At 39.2% G+C, this 21,899-nt stretch overlaps 1 long non-coding RNA gene across 1 annotated transcript; it reads left to right on the forward strand.

The window, feature by feature from the left end:
• Positions 1-16,067: 16,067 nt before the first annotated feature.
• LOC124113723 lies at positions 16,068-21,654 on the forward strand. Its single transcript, XR_006857799.2, has 3 exons — positions 16,068-16,120; positions 16,805-16,905; positions 21,519-21,654. It is a non-coding gene; the product is annotated as an uncharacterized LOC124113723 (long non-coding RNA).
• The last annotated feature ends 245 nt before the right edge of the window (positions 21,655-21,899 follow it).

A 21,899-nucleotide genomic window follows, 5' to 3' on the forward strand; every position in this document is an offset into this window, starting at 1 on the left:
TCCATGGCAATGGATTCTGCCTCTATGGTGAAAGGTCGGGCGAAGGCTGGCGCTAGCAATGCCACAGTGCAAATGACGAGGTGCAGAGCCATCGACAGTCTTGCGTCTTCCATCTCGCCTCACAAAAGAAACACAATTTGTTTTATGGATCTTTTTGTCTATGGATTAAATCCGTTTAATCCAACTTTTCAAAATCACTCTTGTTACTTAAGGAGGAATCAATCAGGAATATCCCCAAATCGTTAACTGTCAGTCTCACAAACAAAGCCTCTGTCATTACATAGACCAACAACTAAACAATTCTTTCTGATGAGACGCTCTGATTTCCTTTCTTAAATAGTTGATAACATTGTCATGGTGACCGCACATTGGCTACAAGATTGCGGAAATGAACGCACACATTTACGCAAGCATGTCAGCTGTGATCTAGTGTAGGGGAGGGAGTGGAGTTGGCCTACGTCCCCCTGGTATCTTGAACAATAAGGGGAGAGATAGACACGGAGAGGACATCCATCAAAAGCAGGAGGCCACGCCCACTATCTTCTGACGTTGTCAGATTGTCTTTGTATCAACAACGGGACATTTTTCTAATTCGCACTCGTTACATTTTGAATGGGCATATTCGTGTTAACACACACGAGAAGGGCAACATGGTGACATTTATGCCCAACGTCGCCTTCTTCTAATGGGGAATCCTAATTCACAATGTACGCACACTGTATTTTCAGAAAGGTCTGTGATACATCACTCTTATGTCATAATATCAGTTATTATGTGGGGGTCACACTCAGAATACACATACCCTAGTTATGTATGTGAATAATATCATCACATGTGTTTGTAGCTTGTCCAAAGTAATATATGTTTGTGTTAACTGTTAACAAATATAACATAAAAATGCCAACAATTTGAAATGTGATCAAGGAAGTAGTACACTCGTAGCGTGCTTCCTCCCCCTTATGGCATGAGTGCCCTAACACGCTTTGGACTCCACTGAACAAATAAATACATTGTTATACGCGAAAGATATATTTAATGACATAACCTACCAAAACATCGAATGTGTTGTTTTATTGTGTAATATTCCTTAACTCCCTGCGCCTCTAGTGTATACATAGTGTTTACATTCAACATATACGATGGACCTATACTTACAAACACACAAAGTGCTGCTCGTTACTCCTACAATGTATTGTCGTTGACAGGGTATGGGTGCTTTTTCTCTGTATCACCATTATTGGCATATGGGTTTACGAATTAGACATATTGAATTAATTATATACAGATATAGCTTGAATGAATTTGACAGACACAAGCAGCAAATTTTTTGCTGTTTCGGCGAATAATCTAGAATAATTCTCTTGCATTGACAATATAAATTTTCACTACTGACTTTGAATAATAAATATGGAGGAATTCAGCTTTCTCTTCTTTGATTAGTACGAAACAAAGGAATGTGTATTCAATCTAGTGTGGTGTTTCGCTGTCTATTATTTTCAAGAATAAAACAGATAGTTGTGTTGACGAGTTTAGGAGGTCTGGGGGTGTTTATGCTCTACGTCAGTCAGTGGTGGGATGGATGTAGAAACGGGCTTTTAGATACTCTTCCTGTGAACAATATAATCTCCGCATCACATTGTGTTGACATGATTCCTGCAGTAGAACTACACAGTAACAGCATACGCGATAGGGTTGTATGGGTTATATATATAGCAGCTAAACCTTGTACGGTATCCGACACTGGCAGTACACAGTAGCTCCAAGTTCAAATAGGGCTTAAATAAACTACTCGCGCTCAGTCTGTGAAGGATATTAGGACGATGGACGTGAAATACATCGAGCAAGCAGAGGCGGATCCAAGATTGGAAGAAACAGGTTTTCGATTCCAGGAATAATTGCGACCTTTTTATTGAAACAATAACACATCCGGACATTACCCCAAAAAATAAAACTGTGGGTGTTTTTGAGAAATGGTCGTTGTGTGGTAACTGTGTGAGTGACTATTGTTTTACACCGCATCAGCAATGTCACGGTGTGTTGTTTGTTGTCACATCTTGGCTAGACACTCGGTAGCAATCGTAAGCAGCAATCCACGACTGTATGGTGACACATGAATAGGCCATGTCACACATGGTACCAACCCGATTCTTGTTTTAACCAGCTGTGATGCCAAGCACGGGATACTGTGGACCTGCGCCAGAGGCGCCATCTTAAGCCTCACTAATCCACACTAGCAGGTCCGACGTATATGATGTAACAATTAATGCATATTTCCTCCATTCCACTCACGTTTTGATTTAAGGCTGCTCTTATGTTATTGTGTCCGTGTGTGAAGAAACAAGTAGATGTGTTGAGGTCAAGTCGCCTCATCATAACGCCGCACGTGGGGTGACCTGGCCAGGTGGCCTGCGCAAAGTGCATCACGTTTGTTCAGTGGAGAGCGAACACAGGCCCATAGGTCGCGATATTTCGTTTATATACAGATATAACACGTAACATACATGTGAAAATACACCAGACTATTATTTAACTATACACAAGCTTGTATACACCATTCAAATTTCTGAAAGTGAAGTGACATGGGGTTTAATGTCGCGTCCAAGATTTTTGCACTTATATAGCGATGTGCATGTACGTGAGTGTGGCTGCTTGTACAAGTCCGGACTGATGCCTATTTATAGTGCTAGCACACTGAGATACCATGCCGCAGTTTAACATAAATACCCCACTCAGACGCAGTATACTGACTCCTTGTTATATTTAGCCCCTTTATGCCGAGCGCCAGGCAGGGTAACAACAAGGACCATCTTTTGGCATGACGCGGCCGGGGATCGAACGCCGGGCTTCCGCTCGCCGGGCAGACGCTCTCCTACATTTCTTATTGTTTTATTCAAAGACATTCGAGAAGGAAATGAAATTCATATAACTTTACTAGATTATAATATTTTTTTCTGTTAAGTCAGAAGATGCTTGAAATAGAGCAGAACTCTCTGTTTGTATTTGTTCTGTGTGAGTCGTGCGAGGTATTTGAAAGGTGTTCTCAGCTGCTGAATCACGTGCGCCAAGCGCCATCAGGGGTCCATATTTGCAATACATGGAACAGGGCTGTTTACAGTTTCGAGGGGGCCCCAAGGAGCATATAATCAGTGGCTTGAACGGGGATTTAACATACTGTGCTGTCGTGTGTCGCTGTAGCTGAGGTCGACTACTACATCTCAATTGCGTGGATCGATGCTCATGATGTCAATCACTGGATTGTCTGGTCCAGACTCGATTATTAACAGACCGCCGTCTTATAGCTGAAATATTCCTAAATGCGGCGTTAAACAACAAATAAACAAACAAACTACACATCTTCAGTTTATACGATGAGGATTTGAGCCCCACCTGGGACACATGTTCTCAGTCAAAACTTCAAATCGTTCACTTGCTAAAGCAAAATGTTTCGTCAATTCCAAGTGTACATTATTCGAAATGTAGATTCAAGCTAAGGTGAGTATGAATATTGACAATCAACTTCCAGTCGTGATAATGATGGATCGTTTGATAATAGATTGACGTCACAGATGTGTTTTAACGATGCTCTAACCAGATAGGTTGATACTACTCATACACCCAGTCCAATGTGCGATCAACTTGATTCATTTCTATGTTATATCAGTTTTCTATTTCAGCTCGTCACAAGGCCTGGCAGCATGTCGGTTTGGTTGCCACCGGTGGGGCAGGACACGCTCACCTCTTCGCGAACAACCGGTATCGTCACTATTTGATAGTGATTCATAAACACATGCTCATTATATTGTCGGAATCGTACAGTCGACTTCGTTTTGGGCAGATATTTCTTATGAAAAGGGAAAGGGTTTTGTCGGGTTTATTTAGATAGCTTGTCTTCCTATCAGGGTCCCGTGATAGAACAGATCCACAATTGCTGGTTAATCTCCGACTATAGTCTGTTATACAAACCCTGAAATATCCAATACAGCCCATGCATGTCAATAATAAGTCCAGATTACTGCTTTACCTGAAAATGACGAAAGTCTCTGGCCACCTTCATTCTATATTTTATAACTATAATTTAACAACTGTTTTTTTTCTGTAAAATAATTTATGTTAATTTCTGTTGGTAATAATGTATGCCCTGGCTTGTAACCTATCACGGTACTCCCGCGCATGGATGGCTGCTGATCCCATCAAATATTGGTGTACTGTGTGCCTGTCCCGGTCTGGACAGTTTCAGATCGCCGTGGTCTAGATATATTGCAACAAATCAATCCACCAAGTCTCGCCAAAATGTGTTACTTAGTGATCACGACCAATATGACACTTGGCATAAAACAAAACTTATGGAATGATTTGATGGTTGGCAATGTTCACATCTATAACGGCTCTCAGACCAGCAGGCTATAGACAGAACTGAAAACACAGTCTGGTCTATGTATGTACGGCCATTTACAAGTAAATCAGTCATCGAAGACCCAAACACTGAGTACATTATGTTCATATTGTCTGTAGTCTTGTGTACTACAATGAAATATCGGCCTTTAATACCAATAGGTTATCAAGAAATATAACATAATCCATAAATAACAGCAAGAAAACCTTTTCTATAATCATACGACATATGTGTTGAAAGCAGAGTCCATTGCCCCATTCCGACTATATCATCAGCATGTGTTTATGAATAACTATCAAAGAGAGATACTATCAGGTGTCCACGAAAAGGTAATCGTAACCTGCCCCACCGGTTGCACCCGTCACAAACACATGTGAAGGCAAGTCAAGTGTTCACCTGAAGAATCACGGGAACATATTTTACATAAAACGCTTTGAAAGCTGTAACTAATGCCTTGAATAATAATTATAACCCTTACCAAACAATTTCTGATCAAGAGTCGCATGTCGCTCCTTGAAATTCTCGTAGAAACTACCTCAAAATCTGTGAAATGTGGACACCACAGGACGAAGCTACTGGAATATTGCTCGACATAAACGGATAAGTAACTATTTGAAAGCCCCTCTTGTCGTACTGTATAAGAATAGTTTGTTGTAACTCTGAATCGTTACGTAAAGATCTAAATGTGAATCAGAAGAGTAGGTTCCATAATTTGTCTCTTTTATTTCTATTTCAGGGGGTATATCAGAAGGAGAAAATTGGCTATTTGACCGTTATAATGATCAATGATATGCCTGATGCTTAAGTTAAACCTTTTGGCCAAACTCCCGTTTTGATTTTTGCCAATCCGAGCTGAAATTCCGATTCGTATGTATGAAGAAACAGATCAGCAAGGAGGGGGGACAGTTGGTACTTCCTGGCTTTATGTCCTATCCCCATATTTCACACAGATGCTATCTTTGAGGAAATGCTTGTATTTTTAACAAATTGTCCTGCACCTTTGAAGAGAGGAATGTAACTACTGACAAAAGTCCAATAGATCAAGGAAAGAAGTTTTTCTTTAGAGTTGTGTGGGATAGTGGCATATAGCGAAGAAAAATAAGATATTCTTCCTGGTAGAATATAGCTTGGATCTATTCTGAGATTGCAAATATTCAAGCTGATTCGATGATCCCTTTCACATTAATTCTACTTTTCTCAAATACCTTCCTTTATTTTATTAAGGAATAGGTGATAAATGTGCTGGACCCTGCAATATCGCTCTCTTGGTACAGATTTTTATTGAGCTTTGAAATCCAGTACACAAGAGAAATGGACATGCAAAGCCCCAAATCGATACTACTGATGCATAGTTGCTGCTGATGTCGTTCTCAGTTGACGTACTGGCCTTATATATGACATTAACTGGTATGTCACTTATACCAAGGGCTTTGATCAAACAATCAATGTGGCGATGGTTACTTATAACGGTTATGTTATGCGAGGCCTACAACTACACACATGTCACATGGGGCAGCCAGATTTTCGATGATAGCAGTATGGGCCAGAGTAGGTTTATTCCAGTTCCAATAAACGCGTTTTATTTTGCGACTGTGATGTAGTTTTACCCAAATTTAATGCATTATTATTGTGAACCAATGCGATGGTTTACATTTGAGACTGAATATAATGCAAACTAATACACGGTACTTTTGTGCTGCCATACTTTAGTCTATATTGCCGAAACATATATGAAGTAGTTTCACAGTTGCGTATTAATATGACATTCCACAATGGCAGCTATAGTCAATATATATGCGTCACAGGTGTGGAATCAGGAATAGCAGATCAGAAAACTTCATTTTATATTCCCACATTAAAACAATATCCGCACCCCCAAGGGCGTCCACGTGTTTATGAAGGCTTTTCTTCGGCCAAGAGTTGTCAGTGTACAATCCTAACCGGTAAACGAAGTGTTCTGTCAACTTTTATGCCATGTCAATCTGTTACCGTCACCATTTTGTGTGTGTAGCGCTTCTCGCCGGGTAAATAGACAACGCACTTATACATCCTCTAAATACCTTCTTCCCCACCCTGAAAGTAAACTGTAAGAGTGAATATGTCACTGTGAACATGTCACTACAGTTTATTATTTGTAGCTGATGAAAGGTGTGGTGGTTAAAGACGTAAACCGCCAACATTTTACAATGTACCACATTTGTCATGCCTGTCTGTGGGCACGTCTAGCCTTGTACGACTTGGTAACACACGGACGTTCAAACTGAAGCAGCCGATATGTACTATCACCGTCGCCTTGGACTTCCCACTGTGTTAATTCAATGTTCATTGTGTAAGACAGGGAGTGGAACAAGTTCACACATCAAAAGCAAAATGTGAAAATGGTGCTAATCATGAACACCTTCCCGATGACATTTAACTGATGTGTTAAAAACAGCTTCAGTGTTAGCCAATATATCATCTCACTATTTGTAATCCAAATAGCATGTCAAACTGTGAATTGGAATCACACATAACCACTGTAGATAAACGATGTCACATTTTGTAGCATATCAAAATACTTATACAAATGGGGCGTCAAAATATGAAAACAACACAAAACGTTAGCATTACTTAAGGAACAATGCATCTCATTATACTAGGCATACGTAGTATAGTGCATACACTACTGACGGTGTGTTATTCGTATATTGAGCTTGATTAAGTATGCCGCTGTTTTCGCAACTGACACGTTGAAGAAGCGGGTGTTAACTGGAGAGGTAAAATACGTACTTGCTAAAATAGTGAATTAGCATACATATGTTCAAAAAGTGGTCATGCTGTAAAAAGAAAAACTCAAATTTGATATGACAGTGATAATGTCTGATAATCAATCATCCGGCATACTGTACTCCGATGACGATGACTGTAATGCGATGACGTCATTGCAGGTGCGGGAAAATGTCTTATCGGTGATGAGTGAGTGGATATTGCCGTCGTCGCCAATGTTGACAATGTTGACACCAGTAAAGATAGTCGCGGTGATGCCAGTGCTGCTGTGCAGTCAGAAAGCGCCTTTAGCAAGGCCTTTCGTGTCTTCAAGCTGCTTAAACGGAAAAAAGACGTGAAGTAGGCCTCTGAAAGTCCAGTGTTTGTCAGAAACTGATGCAGTACTTATTACCAAATACAGAATGAGGGGCACATATCTAAATAGCATTTTGACATCACCACCACCAATACAAGGCAAAGACTGTCGCAGCACATGGAAAGGTTATGGCCTCCGTGTTCTGGGATGCAGAAGGTGTTATCAGGGTGTTCTAGTGTCCAAAGAACAACAGTAGACAATAAACGGGGTATATCATGCTACACTGTGGGGGTATTTACGGGATGAAATAAAACTAACTGACGTGTGAAGTTAACTTTGAGGAAAGGTGCCAGTGCACACATCCGTCATTGTCATGGCTATTACCCACGAGTGTGGCTTTGAACCACTTCAGCAACCACCCTTTACTCCTGATCTGGCTCTGCCAGACTTCCGTTTGTTCCCAAACATGAAAAAGGCTCTATTCGGAACCAATTTCGACTCGAACGTCATAGTAGCTGTTGGCATGTCTTGGACAGCCAACAGAAGGACCTCTAGGATAAAATCCACCCAACATCGTTGGCAAATGTCCAGTAATGTGGAAGGGGTTCTGCTTAAAAATGTATATTTGTATGCCTTCGGGTCAAACTTTTCTAGATGTGAGTCTCAGAATCTTTAGAAATCGCTTATGATAAATGTTTTACTGAACCACCTAATATTAGTTATGGTGTCTTTAGTTGCCGTATACCGTGTCATATTAGGTTATCAGAAAAATATTGGGCCGAAAAGTTTACACTATTTGGTATCATTGTCGCACATATCATGTCAAAATGAAAACTTGACACTTACAACCGATACAAACGACAGGACTAGTACATATGTTTCCGATATACAACGCTTTAACGTAAACATAAACGTTATCAATGGAATATATAATGCCCTAAATGTGAACGTTTAAATTATCATAGCTAAATTAGATAGAATTATCATAAAAATACCCGCATGGTAACAAAAATATGCTGGCCAGTGTAACTTAATAGAAGTCCGCTTTCACCTAACGACGGGCTGCTGTCTATTCTATTGCTATGTGACGGCATGGCGTCATGTTTCTTGTTTGTGACGTCATCCTATGCTATGTTCTATGACGTTGCTATTTGTAACTCAGTGACCTCCGTTTTAAACTTTTTTCTGTATATATTTTATCAATAAATTCACGAACGTGGTTTCTGTAATAAATAAAGTCTTTGCCCATCACAATTAATCATACTAAAACACAAAACGGTGTCGAATAACGAATATCTGTACCAGAATGTCCATGTAAAATATCAGAGGTGGGTGTTGGAAAATACCAAATGGCTGTTACTGACGGTATACGGTCTCATATTAGGTCAGTAACAATCGTCTTGGATTTTTACTGACGGTATACGGGCTCATGCGGGGTCAGTAGTTCTGCTCTCTGATTGGTCAATCTCACTTTGAGGCAGAATAATTGATCATATGGTGCCAAATGACTGTTTTTTCGCGATGTTTCGGCGACATATTGGGAAACCCCTATCTAAGCATATTTGGAATGTTGGTCAATATTTTACTGAGAGAGAATACATCGTATTAATGTATGGAGCTTGACAGTAGTTCACACAAGGCGACCTCATTTGCATATTTATGGGATCATGGTGCCAAGTTTGGATTGGAGTACAAGTCTTTACATGATAACTTAGATACTGACTGGTATTCACTATGACGAACATTTGACAAAATGAGTACATATACGTAAGGTCAGTAAGTTATACGACATGCATACACATTCGTTCCAGTTGGATAAAAATATAACCGCCTTTCTGAATATCACAACAACCTATAAACTTATATATTTGTTAACAGGAGCTAAACGCCCAGCAAAACAGCGACAGTAAAACCAGGTTCCCCTTTTAATGGGGACATTAAATATAAGCCTCATTTAACTTTTGCTAAGGCGCTTTGTGGATAAAGCGTGTGATGTATCACCACCAAGTTATATCTGTGGCCCACATGGCGAATACAGTCTGTAACTTCCACAAGCTGAATCCACATGTCTCTGCATGATATAATACGTTACAAGAACTAGAACAATACTGAATGAAGTACACACGCACCTTTCATATACTGCTGCCGATGACAACCAAACCAATTAACTAAAAGCTCAAAATATTCGGATCAGAACCAGACATATATGCCTACTCTGATTTATATGTAAACATCTATGGAGAAGTGTAGATTGTAAAAAAACAGCTGTAGTAATATACAAGGTGGACGGGCGTCGAAACATTTTTGCGAAAAAGTTGTTTTGAACCACTGAAAATGGCATCTGTACGTGTGTGTTTTTAAAAACCAACAGTTGAAACTTACATGACAAAAAAGTAATACAACCGAAAAGACGATACAAAGTTTAATGCATATATCCACAATTGTGTCAGCATCTGAGAGGAGGTTCGTACCTTCAAAAGAGCTTCGTACTCGTGTGACTGTCACATGAAAAGAGTCCACTCCCAAAGGGGAGCGACAAGGCACCAGATCTCTTCCGGAAATCTCCCCGTGTTTAGGTTGGTGTTTCTTTCAGGCGTTTTCTAACTGATGCAAGTGTTAAACTTCACTCTGTCTGCATACACGGTTAACGTAGACAAACGCTACATACATCTGAGACAAATTGTAGGATTAATTCCGTCTAAATAATTGCTTGTTATACAGTCAAATACGTTTATAACGAACACGCTTATAACGAACTGACGGATATTATGAACTTAATTTTTGGTCCCCGCCATCTGCTGTATAGATGTTGTATGTATGCATATAACGAACTACGTATATAACGAACGTAAATTAGTGGTCCATTTCAGTTCGGTATAACCGTAGTTTACTGTATTTCCTTTTGTCCAAGCCGATTGAAGTCTGCTCGGTGTAAACGCGTTATTCACCGCAAGTGACACGTGTGTGACAACACAATAGTTTCTGTGTTGTGTTGTATCCTCTACAACATCTACACAGTGTGTATGTGCGTGTTTGTTCGTGTGTGAGTATGCGCGTGCGGACTGGACTGGACTGGACTGGACTGGACGTGTGTTTCACTTCAATGAAGCTCAGACTATGAGTGTTGCCTAACCAAGTCACCACAAGTACATCATATAAAGCAGACAGAGAAGGGGATCATCACCAGGTATATATCAACAATATGTTACTAGAGTCCCTAGGTAGCGTCTCAGCAGCAGATAAGGGTTTGTATCAGGTGTGTTCTTGCAAATTATCTTCACGCCTTATTCTTACTGGCGTGATGCAAGGAGTATATTGTTATCATAAAAGGAAGTATTTTTCATATCACAATTCTTTCTCAAGTCCATCACATTAATAGCAAAAAATATGCCTACATGTATCTTCTCTGCTGATACATATTCATATAGTTTTACTTTTACTACCGATTAACCAAGAGAATATTGGGAAATTCCTGTAAAAGACCGTGTCATAAAACATACAATCCTACCGAGACATCGCACGCGAGTACACGTCAGTTGCGTGAATTGAAAAATGGGGAATGTTAATATTCTGACTGATTGATGAGCCCGCCTTTGAGTTTTGACAAGTGATTATCAAACACTTATCAGACGCCAGCTCACACCATCCTGTTAACGTGTGAGTTTGACGTCATTTGAATGAACCAAAGTACATCAATATGAGCCAGGCACGCCTGTCATCTTGTAGGAAAAAAATGGGAAGAAGAAAAGCGGATTCAACCTACTTCACATTAACATCCTAGCTTCATGCTTATTGCGGAATTAAAACTTTCAGTATAGTTTCATATTGGTATGAATGTTTAATGAACATATCTTTCTCTAAATGATATAAATTGGGGGCCGAAAGAAACAAAAGTTGATTTCATCATATGTTTCATTTTCATTTGAAAATATCTTAAGTAAGCGATATTATATCCAAAGAAACGAAGAACCCTGGCGTTTAGTCAGGACTCAAATAATACTTCTACATGGTTTTATTTTTTAGAATATAATTTGATTCAAAACTTCGCAAAAACCTCGCATAACAGTGAATTATTATAAGCCACGCAATACTAGTTGGAAAAGTACACGGGCGTTGGGGATCCGCTTTGTTATGTTGGGATTAAACTTCTAACCGAGTCCCAGAGAGAGACACTCTAGATAATAAACGTCATGGTGACGCGACCTGTAAGTCACATTCCTGCATAATGAAGAACATTTGTTTTTCTTCTTACTAGGTCGCCTTGAAGACACTAAACATACACTTCAGTGTCTACAATTGAGAATCACAACCTGTATAACCCTCACTTTGCAACTTCAAAATGTATCCTACTACTTGAAGTGCCTATAGTTTATACGTTCGTGTACCTACGAATTAAAAGTGTATTACGCGAACCTTTTGTGGGCATAATAAATAATTGTGTATTCATAATATATAACGAGGGTTATAATCTCTTCATCTCATATGGCAGTCTTAAACTGGTCAATGTTTGTGTCGCAATTAGGCTCACTGAACTAAGTTTAGAAATAGGAATACAGAGCTGAAGCGAAACGCGCCATTTTTGAGATAGTATCATATGATTTGCATCCATGTCTTTGTGACAGACATTCACACATTGGGAAGCAGCTATTGCTTATGAAGCGCAAGGCAATAGCCATTGCAGGAACTTCTTTTTTAACGCCGAACTCAGCAATATTCCAGCTATATCACCGCGGCCTGAAAATAATCGAGTCTGGACCAGACAATCCAGTGATCGATGTTGTGGGCAACGGCCCATGCTGCGGTGGTATAATATAACAGGCTATCAATCAAGCTACCGAGCCTGACAACCCGATCAATTTGGTTGCCTCTTTCACCTCTGGGGACCTTGTTGTTATTTAACGTCACACTCTGCAATATTCCAGCTATATGACGGCGGTATGTAAATAATCCAGTCCGGATCAACAATCCAGTGATTGACATCATGAGCATCAGTCTACGCAATTAGGATACGATGACATGCATTAGCCAAGTCAGCGCGCCTGACCACCCGATCCCGTCAGTCGCCTCTTAAAATAAGCATAGTTGCCTTTTTCAGCAAGCATGGGTTGCTGAAGACCTATTCTACCCCGGATCTTTACGGGAGCTTCAGAAAGTAGACATTGCATCTTATTATAAGTAGCTCATGTTAGGTGATCTTAAAGTTTGCATATTAATTTGTCCGTGGCATCAATAATATCGGCAACACTCTCCATTGTCCATTAATGATTACATTCATGTTGCAATAAACATATATAACTCCCGTTGACATCAGTTCCGTAAAGACTGAAAAGTAGTCAAAAACAGCTACCAGTATGGATTTGATTATCTTCGATGTAACGAAGCAGCTATTTCGCAAGAAAACCCGGAAAAGTTCATCAAAACTGGCAATGATATAAACTACTCGGTTTTGTCAGGGTCTACTCGTACTTGTATTCACGCTAGTTTATGAAAAAAGGGGCTTTAAAGATATGCGGCAGTCACCGTTTCGAAATTAGCTGTACGAGAGGAAACGTTAAGTCAATTATGGACGTATCCACGTTTGTTTAATAATTTAATAAAGTTATTCATGTCTCAGACGTTTACCACTTTTGTGAAACCAGCGAGCACGGGTATGGTCCTGACAAACATAATCGGGGCGAACCGGGATTCGAACCCACAGTCATAGGTTTCTGGCGTGCCCAAGGGACGCAAATATGCACAGTGAATTGCGGCGCCTTAGACGACTGGACCATCCGTGCCCTCTTCTTTATTAACATTAACTAGTAAAAACGGTGAACTGTATTGTCAATGCGTACGTTTAACCCACATGAGTTAAAAAATCGTAATTTCTAACGTATCGAAAGTGACTGATTCTCGTTCAGTCAATGTTGGTTCAACTGACGCCGATTAACCTCGGCAATGAGACACATACAGCATGTGCAAGCAGGTTCATTCCGACAAAGTAACCTTCAGTTTGCGGGCATATAACAATTGACACTTAACCGATTGGTTATATAAATGATATGTTTGTAGATACAGACATACCAGAGACAATCCGGCATTTGCCCTGCCAGGCTAACATGGTATCTGTCGTCCCCCTGACAAGGGAGGGGGTTACGAACTGCTGCGTCATCTCTACATCCCGCGGGGCACGGAGGGCACACCTGCTTGGTGATATTCATCTTTGTAGTGGCGGGTATAATTTGGGAAGATGCGTGTCAGATGGTCCAGAATGACAACTATCAATCACATGTGTCTATATTTGATATTGAATGCACATTACAGTCTCCTTCCCTCATAGCTCTTAGAAATCAGAAAAAAAGGTTTCAGTACAGGGGAATGTTATTTCCGACCGCCATATTTTTGTCTTGACAGTTAATGTGATATATGTTTGTTAGACTCATAACTCATTTGCACTGACAAAAACACAGTTTCCAAAGGCACGCCTTCTGACTCGGTGTACATATAGACCGACAACGCCAATAATGCCTGTATAGGACTGGCAGCACTAGTGCACGTGCACATTTCACAAATTCATACGAACGCATGGGTTGAAAGAAAAATGTACATGTTTGGGTTGAATTATATTAGGCATATATGTGACAGAAACATGTTCAACCTTAGTCATTGTCAGATCAAGTAAGATAAGGCCTACTTTTGGATGCACAATCAGCACGTACACCAAGTACACGTGCATATTTAAAAAAAATAAAACTGACCATTTGATTCGAAACACAAATTGTGAACATCGAATCTTTTACGTATACTTGCGTCGGAAGTTGTGCCATGTAGCCCCTCGCATTCGTGCATGGGACCCCAACAAGATAACACATACCGTTGTTTAATTGTTTATGCAAATTATTAGTGTTTGATTATTTTGAGTTTCAATTTTTTTTTCATCTTCTTTTCTTTGTCTTTTTGTGTCATCCGATTTTGTTTATAATATATTCACTGATCATCGAAATTGATATGGTGAACCGACACCAGTGACTACACACAAGCGAGAGCAGAAAGCATAGCCTTATATATATATATATATATATATATATATATATATATATATATATATATATATATATATATATATATATATATATAATAAAATAATAAAGTCCACGTTAGTCCATCATCTTCTTTATATCAGTTTCATACATAGTACTTTCGCTGTCTATATATACTCAACTAAAGGTCATGGCGTGTCTTGGTGGTGTGTCGTCACAGGTGTGTGTAATCAACCGCTTCCAGGGAATGCCTACACCATAATAGCAGCTTCATTTTATAACTAAGTAAGGATAAGATATATGGATCAACAACGTCTTCATTACAACTAGGAGCGGCGTTTCGGTATTGGTTCTAACACCGTTACCAAACAAGTGATGAATTGTTTGTTGGTTGTTTAACGCCTATATTCCAGCTATATGACGGTGGTCTGTAAATAATCAAGTCTGCACCAGAAAATCCAGTGATTGACATCATGAGCATCGATCCACGCATTTGGGATAAGATGACATGCATCACAACCAAGTCAGCAAGCTTTACCACCCGATCCTGTTGGTCGCGTCTTAAGACAAGCACCGTCGCCTCTTACGACAAGCATGGGTTGCTGAAGTCCTATTCTAACCCGGATCTTCACGGGTGGCAAATGATGTACAGAGTATGGTTGAGAAGCATACTATACATATATGTTTCTCAACCATTCTCAGCACATCACTTGCTTGATAACAGTGTTAAAACCCACACCGAAATACACCGAATTTTAATATATAAGTTGTTCATACATATTTCTTATGGTGGAGTGGAGAAGCCTAAAACAATAAAACAAACTGACCGGTGAATCCAGTAGTATAAACAAAAGGATGAAGCCAGTAATATAAAAAAAAAAGGATTATGACTGATTGGGGTCACTGGTGAGTTGATGGTACGCAGGGGGGATGTAATAGACTTGATCACGGTTAAGTGATGGTTGGAGTCTTGAGATGTTGATGGTTTCTTGTAGTTTTCTGATTTTGAAGTCTTTGAGGTTGGTGGTCGCTCATAATTATAATAAAGACGTTGTTCATCCATATATCTTATCCTTACTTAGCACTCCAACTTCTAAATGTCTCTCAAAGAAATTCTTAATGACTCTCATAGAAGTCATTTCATGAGGCAAATAAGTTCAAAGAAGGTGGTTCAAAAGAAGAAGCCTAAAATGGTTCTCAAATAAAAAAAGGCATTTTACACAAACTTTCTATTTACTTAATATGGATGTATTGTGTCTATTTTATTCCTTCCAATATTACATCTGTCAATCTCCATTCTGCTCCCGGGGGCGTTGCCTCTTTATGGAGTACATTTAAATATCCACATCCTTGTTTTGTCCTGCTTTATTTAGATGGAACCCTGGAGGCAATACAGTGTTATATTCCCTGCCTTTAAGCTGACACATTATCTTTGTAGATACCGCAGGCTTGACAAGTCATGTCTATTTAAACAAATATCCATAATCAGAGAAGAAGATAGGTATTTGATTGTAAGTACATCGCATAAGTTAGTGATGCGTCTATCACGTTATAATGTATTGGTGAACCTTCCTTTATCCAAGGACAAATATAAGAAAGAATAAACACACAAGGGATGAAGACTCCAGGGTGTGAAAACGATGTAACGTTAGTTTATTTTAAATTTATATTATTTTGAACTAGTACATACTGGATTGGTATGTGCACTGTAAACAAATGTGTTAGGATCCTAAACACAAACCTAAGCGCGTTCCTTGTCCCGTAATTTTGACGCGTTTAAGGTCTAAACATGCCTTGGATTATGTTCAACAGCTAAACGTGTTTAGGGCATAAACGTGGGAAAGACCCGTATTCCTCTTCCATCTAAACATGTCTTGTTTGTAAACACATGTATGGATACACATCGAGGAACAGTGACAAACACAACAAAATATGTGAATGGAAGTTTTCAATCATATCCTCGATATCAGTGGAATGTCAATTAAACTTGATAAAATATATACTCGCTATCGTAATAAGTAACGAAAGTATTTCTTCTGTACGTACGCATCTTTACTTTACTCAACACATTGCCAGTCCTAAGAACTCAAGCCATCAGTTGTAACGGGAAGATGGAGAGCTGTTCTAGTACACTGAGTCACACGAGGCATGTCTTGGTGGTAAATATTCCCCGTTCTCATGGCATGCAGTCCGTGGTATGAAGTAAAAAGTAAATTGAGGACAGTGTCCGACCAAATTGGGGTTTCGGGATTACTGTTCAAAAGACAGATGATGTTTACGGCTATATAAAAAACAACAAAAAGGGCTTTCAGTTGTTTTAGTGTGTTCTAGGTTTACACGGGTCTACATTCACTTGGACCTTGATAACATCAAGGATCATTGTGAAGACTACCAGCCTACAGATTTTACGTAGACTTACACTCGTGATTCCGGTAAGTGTATTGGCGCTGTATAAGTGCCTACTTTATTATTATAATTATTCTGAAAATGCATCATAATATCAAACCACTCACCAGTGTAGACTATTGCGGTTAATTGATGTCTGCGCATCCGCATGTCGATAGCTGCACGTGCTGCATGCGTGTCATGACATCGAATTGACACTTCGGCTAGTTGGGTCATACAACTTCTTTGCATACGCAATCTCATTGGTCGGTTCAATGATAGAATGAGGTGAAAGGTCGATACCTTCGTCTGTACATCAGATAGTATAAGCTCCCTTTTTAAAACTTAAGAAATATTTAAATGTAACGAATCTTTTATTATAAATGCAGATCTGTAGTCGATAGTTTTATCTTTGCCCTATATAATGTGATTCATATTTTCCGAGGTCATATATCGCCTCGTCGACCGTCATTGCGCTGATTAATCGAACCCAAATCAATACTCTGTGTCAATCATTCTTCTTTACATATACACATTAGAATTCAACCCGACCTGATATTTACGTCAACTTGCCGCTGTGCAGATGTGCAGCAGCTGATTACGTCTTACTTTCATTAGGGGATGAGGTCGGAGAACTGCGAACACAGGGCATGCCAGAACCCTATGACCGTGTAGTTCGCCATGATAAGGTTTCTTGGTATAATATGGCGTTAAGATGTATTCACATACTATTCCGTGAAGGGGTATTCACATGATATATTGTGTAGAGGTATTAAAATAGCATATTGTTCAGAGGTATTCACATCATATATCGTGTAGCTGCATTAACACAATGTACTGCGTAGAGGTATTCACATACTATACCGTGAAGAGGTATTCACATAATATACTGTGTAGAGGTATTCACATTACATATTGCGTTGAGGTATGCACATACTGTATAGTGAAGAGGTATTCACATGCTATACTTTGTAGGGGTATTCAGATAATATACTTTGTTGGGGTATTCACAGAATACACTGTGTAGAGGTATTTACATGATACGCTGTGTAGAGGAATTCACATAATACACTGTGTAGAGGTATTCACATGATATACTGTGTAGGGGTATTTACATAAATACTGTGTAGGATATTCACTTGATATACTCTGTAGGGGTATTCACGTGATATACTTTGCTGGGGTATTCACATGATACACTGTGCAGAGGTATTCACATGATACACTGTGTAGAGGTATTTACATGATACGCTGTGTTGAGGTATTCACTTAATATACTGTGCAGACGTATTCACATGATATACTGTGTAGGGGTATTCACTTAATATACTGTGTAGATTTATTCAAACAATATACTGTGTAGGGGTATTCACATGATATACTGTGTAAAGGTATTCAAATGACATACTTTGTGGAGGTATTCACATGATACACTGTGTAGGGGTATTTACATAATATACTGTGTAGAGGTATTAACATGATATACTGTGTAGAGGTATTCACATCATATACTTTGTGGAGGTATTCACATGATATACTTTGTGGAGGTATTCACATAATACACTGTGTGGTAGGTATTCACATCATACACTGTTTAGGGGTATTAACATGATACACTGTGTAGGGGTATTCACGTAATATACTGTGTAGAGGTATCACATGATATACTTTGTGGAGGTATTCACATGATATACTTTGTCGAGGTATTCACATGATACACTGTGTGGTAGGTATTAACATGATGCACTGTGTAGGGGTATTTACATAATACACTGTGTAGGTGTATTAATATGATACACTGTGTAGGGGTATTCACGTAATATACTGTGTAGAGGTATTCACATGATATACTTTGTGGAGGTATTCACATGATACCCTGTGTGGTAGGTATTAACATGATACACTGTGTAGGGGTATTCACTTAATATACTGTGTAGATGTATTCACATAATACACTGTGTAGGGGTATTAACATGATACACTGTTTAGGGGTATTAACATGATACACTGTGTAGAGGTATTAACATCATATACTGTGTAGGGGTATTAACATCATATACTGTGTAGGGGTATTAACATGATGCACTGTGTAGGGGTATTAACATGATACACTGTGTAGGGGTATTCACGTAATATACTGTGTAGGGGTATTTACATGATATACTGCGTAGAGGTATTCACATAATATACTGTGTAGGGGTATTAACATAATATACTGTGTAGGGGTATTTACATGATATACTGTGTGGGGGTATTAACATGATACACTGTGAAGGGGTATTAACATGATATACTGTGTAGGGGTATTAACATGATGCACTGTGTAGGGGTATTAACATGATATACTGTGTAGGGGTATTTACATGATATACTGTGTAGGGGTATTAACATGATACACTGTGAAGGGGTATTAACATGATATACTGTGTAGGGGTATTAACATGATACACTGTGTAGGGGTATTAACATGATATACTGTGTAGGGGTATTAACATGATACACTGTGTAGGGGTATTAACATGATATACTGTGAAGGGGTATTAACATGATATACTGTGTAGGGGTATTAACATGATATACTGTGTAGGGGTATTTACATGATATACTGTGTGGAGGTATTCACATGATGTCCTGTGTGGAGGTATTCAACTGAAGCGAACATATAATATATCCCGTTCTCTGTCAATGCGTGAGGACAAATGGCACTTGTGTCTTGCTTACTGATGAAATAATTCCTTTAAGCCGTCTGATGTTAAGCCGTTTGATTCTTCGCGTTGTTACTGCTCACGGGGAGAGTTCCTCCAGTTGTAAAATGCATGATATCCATGTGTTTGTGAAATCAATTTGAAAGCTTGAAAACAAACCCTACTTTAATCTAAAATATTGGACGTTGAACAACAGGGAAAACCTAATACGACTATCTGCTCAAGATGAATTGAGCAGGATCAGCGTGCACAAAACGATCTTAGCGTAACGATTATCGTGAGCCTATGTTAAAGTATGGGAACTAGGATCGCTTTGTGCAAGTGGACCTTGATCAGTTCTCTGTGGAGCGCTGGTCATGCTGTCAACCACTGGTATGTCTTACCAGACGAGAGTTATTATTATGCAATACTGTGACTGCAGCTTAAAATAATATTCACTTACTCATGACACTACGACGTAGAGCAAAATAAGAAAAATAAGGTTTCAATGAATAAATTGCAAGAATGAGGGAATACATTATAGTTAATGCATCATGGGTTAAATGGATATAAACTGCCGGGCAAAATAAAGTTTACACATTTGTTTGATGGTGGCTAAAAATGAAACAAACAAGAAATGGTTATTCGATGGGTACGGGTATCATAGTTGTGTTTTGCACCCCAAGTTTGCAGTGTTTCGGCGACTGTTTTCACGATGGTGACGTTTTGATAACGTTTGTAATTCTTGGTCAATTTAAATTTTCAAGTGTATAATTTCTTTTGCCCGGCAAGCGAGGTATATCATTTGAAACGAAATTCTCCCTTCCAACCACAAATCCAGGACACATTCATATAGCGATGGATTCCGAGACGGATATAACTGGAGAGACATTGTCTTACTCGGCTTTGTGAAATCTCATACATGTGAATTTCATTAGATTTACTTATAATCAATAAATAAAAAAAACAACACCGATAGCAGAACATAGCCACACAAGCTGTCAACAGTCAACATCTATCAATGTCAGTAATTGTACACATTGGTTTTCATGACGTCAACAGTAAAATAAGACATGAACTCCAAGTGCAGTACTCGATTGGCGACGTGTATTTGAACAAAGACAAAACATAGCAACTCAGGCATTGTTACTAATGGCTGCAATTTGTAATTGAAAGTTTTTAAGCAGCTAATTTTATTTGCAGAAATCAATTTTTGTTGTTCCAAAACATAGCCAACTATTGCTAATTATTTCAGAATTATATTCACAAACATTTTATAAATTTTATAAAAAAATTAACTGGATTAAGTGTTATGTCTTCAAGTTGACTGGGTGAAAGTCTTGTATCGGTAGTTGACCTAACATCATCGGGCATAGGCATATTATTTATTTAAAGTTGACAAATGCATAGATGATGTTTGTTTGTTTGTTGTATAACGCCACAAACAGAAATATTCTAGCTATAAGATGGCGGCCAGTTAACACCTGGATCTCGACCAGACAAACCAGTGGTTGATACCGTGAACAACGTCCTGACGAGCACATTCATTATATTGCCTCTTAACACACGCATAGATTGCAGGGAACCTGTTCCAACCCCAAATCCAACAGAGAGGAACATACTTTCCCACTGTACAACAGTATAGGTTTTCACATGTGGTGTTGCAAACATTTATTTGCTGCAACGAAGCCGCACACTCTGTAAGCTACTGTCACGTACCTTACCTACACTAATATATATATATATATTAGTGTGTCATTTGTCATTTGTGCCCTGAGATGCATGTGTGTGTGTGTGTGTGTGTGTGTGTGTGTGTGTGTGTGTGTGTGTGTGTGTGTGTGTGTGTGTGTGTGTGTGTGTGTGTGTGTGTGTGTGTGTCTACGTTTTATTACCAGAATGTTTTAACAACTTACCTGTCGGTTTCAAATTACTATCTGTTAAGACTGACTATATGTGTGTGTCTTTGATCTGAACAGACAAGTTCCTGACTGGTACCTGCACATGAATGCGCCTACCTGTGGCGACGTCGGTCCGCTCACCTTGATGTACACACAGCACCCAGTCTATTATACAGCTACATCGTGGGAGTCACTTAACACTTGACCCGCTGTGTGATTGTATGTTCTGCAAGAGAGGTTCTACAAACCACTTAACCCCAGGGACCACGGACCCCATGCCAAGACGAGAGGCACACACTTAGACCTGCTAGTCAGGCCTCATTGTGTGATCACTGAAAGGTATAATCGATCTGGTGTTGGAGATGTTTCAATTGGTCAACTTCAGTCATACGCAAAATTACTAATTTCTATTTAAAAAAAGTTAAGGCCACAGGCTAAAAGATTAGACCATAGTTTCAA

The sequence above is a fragment of the Haliotis rufescens genome, unplaced genomic scaffold (genome assembly GCF_023055435.1).
Source record: "Haliotis rufescens isolate VD_foot unplaced genomic scaffold, xgHalRufe1.0.p SCAF_11, whole genome shotgun sequence".
Classification (NCBI taxonomy): Eukaryota; Metazoa; Mollusca; class Gastropoda; order Lepetellida; family Haliotidae; genus Haliotis; species Haliotis rufescens.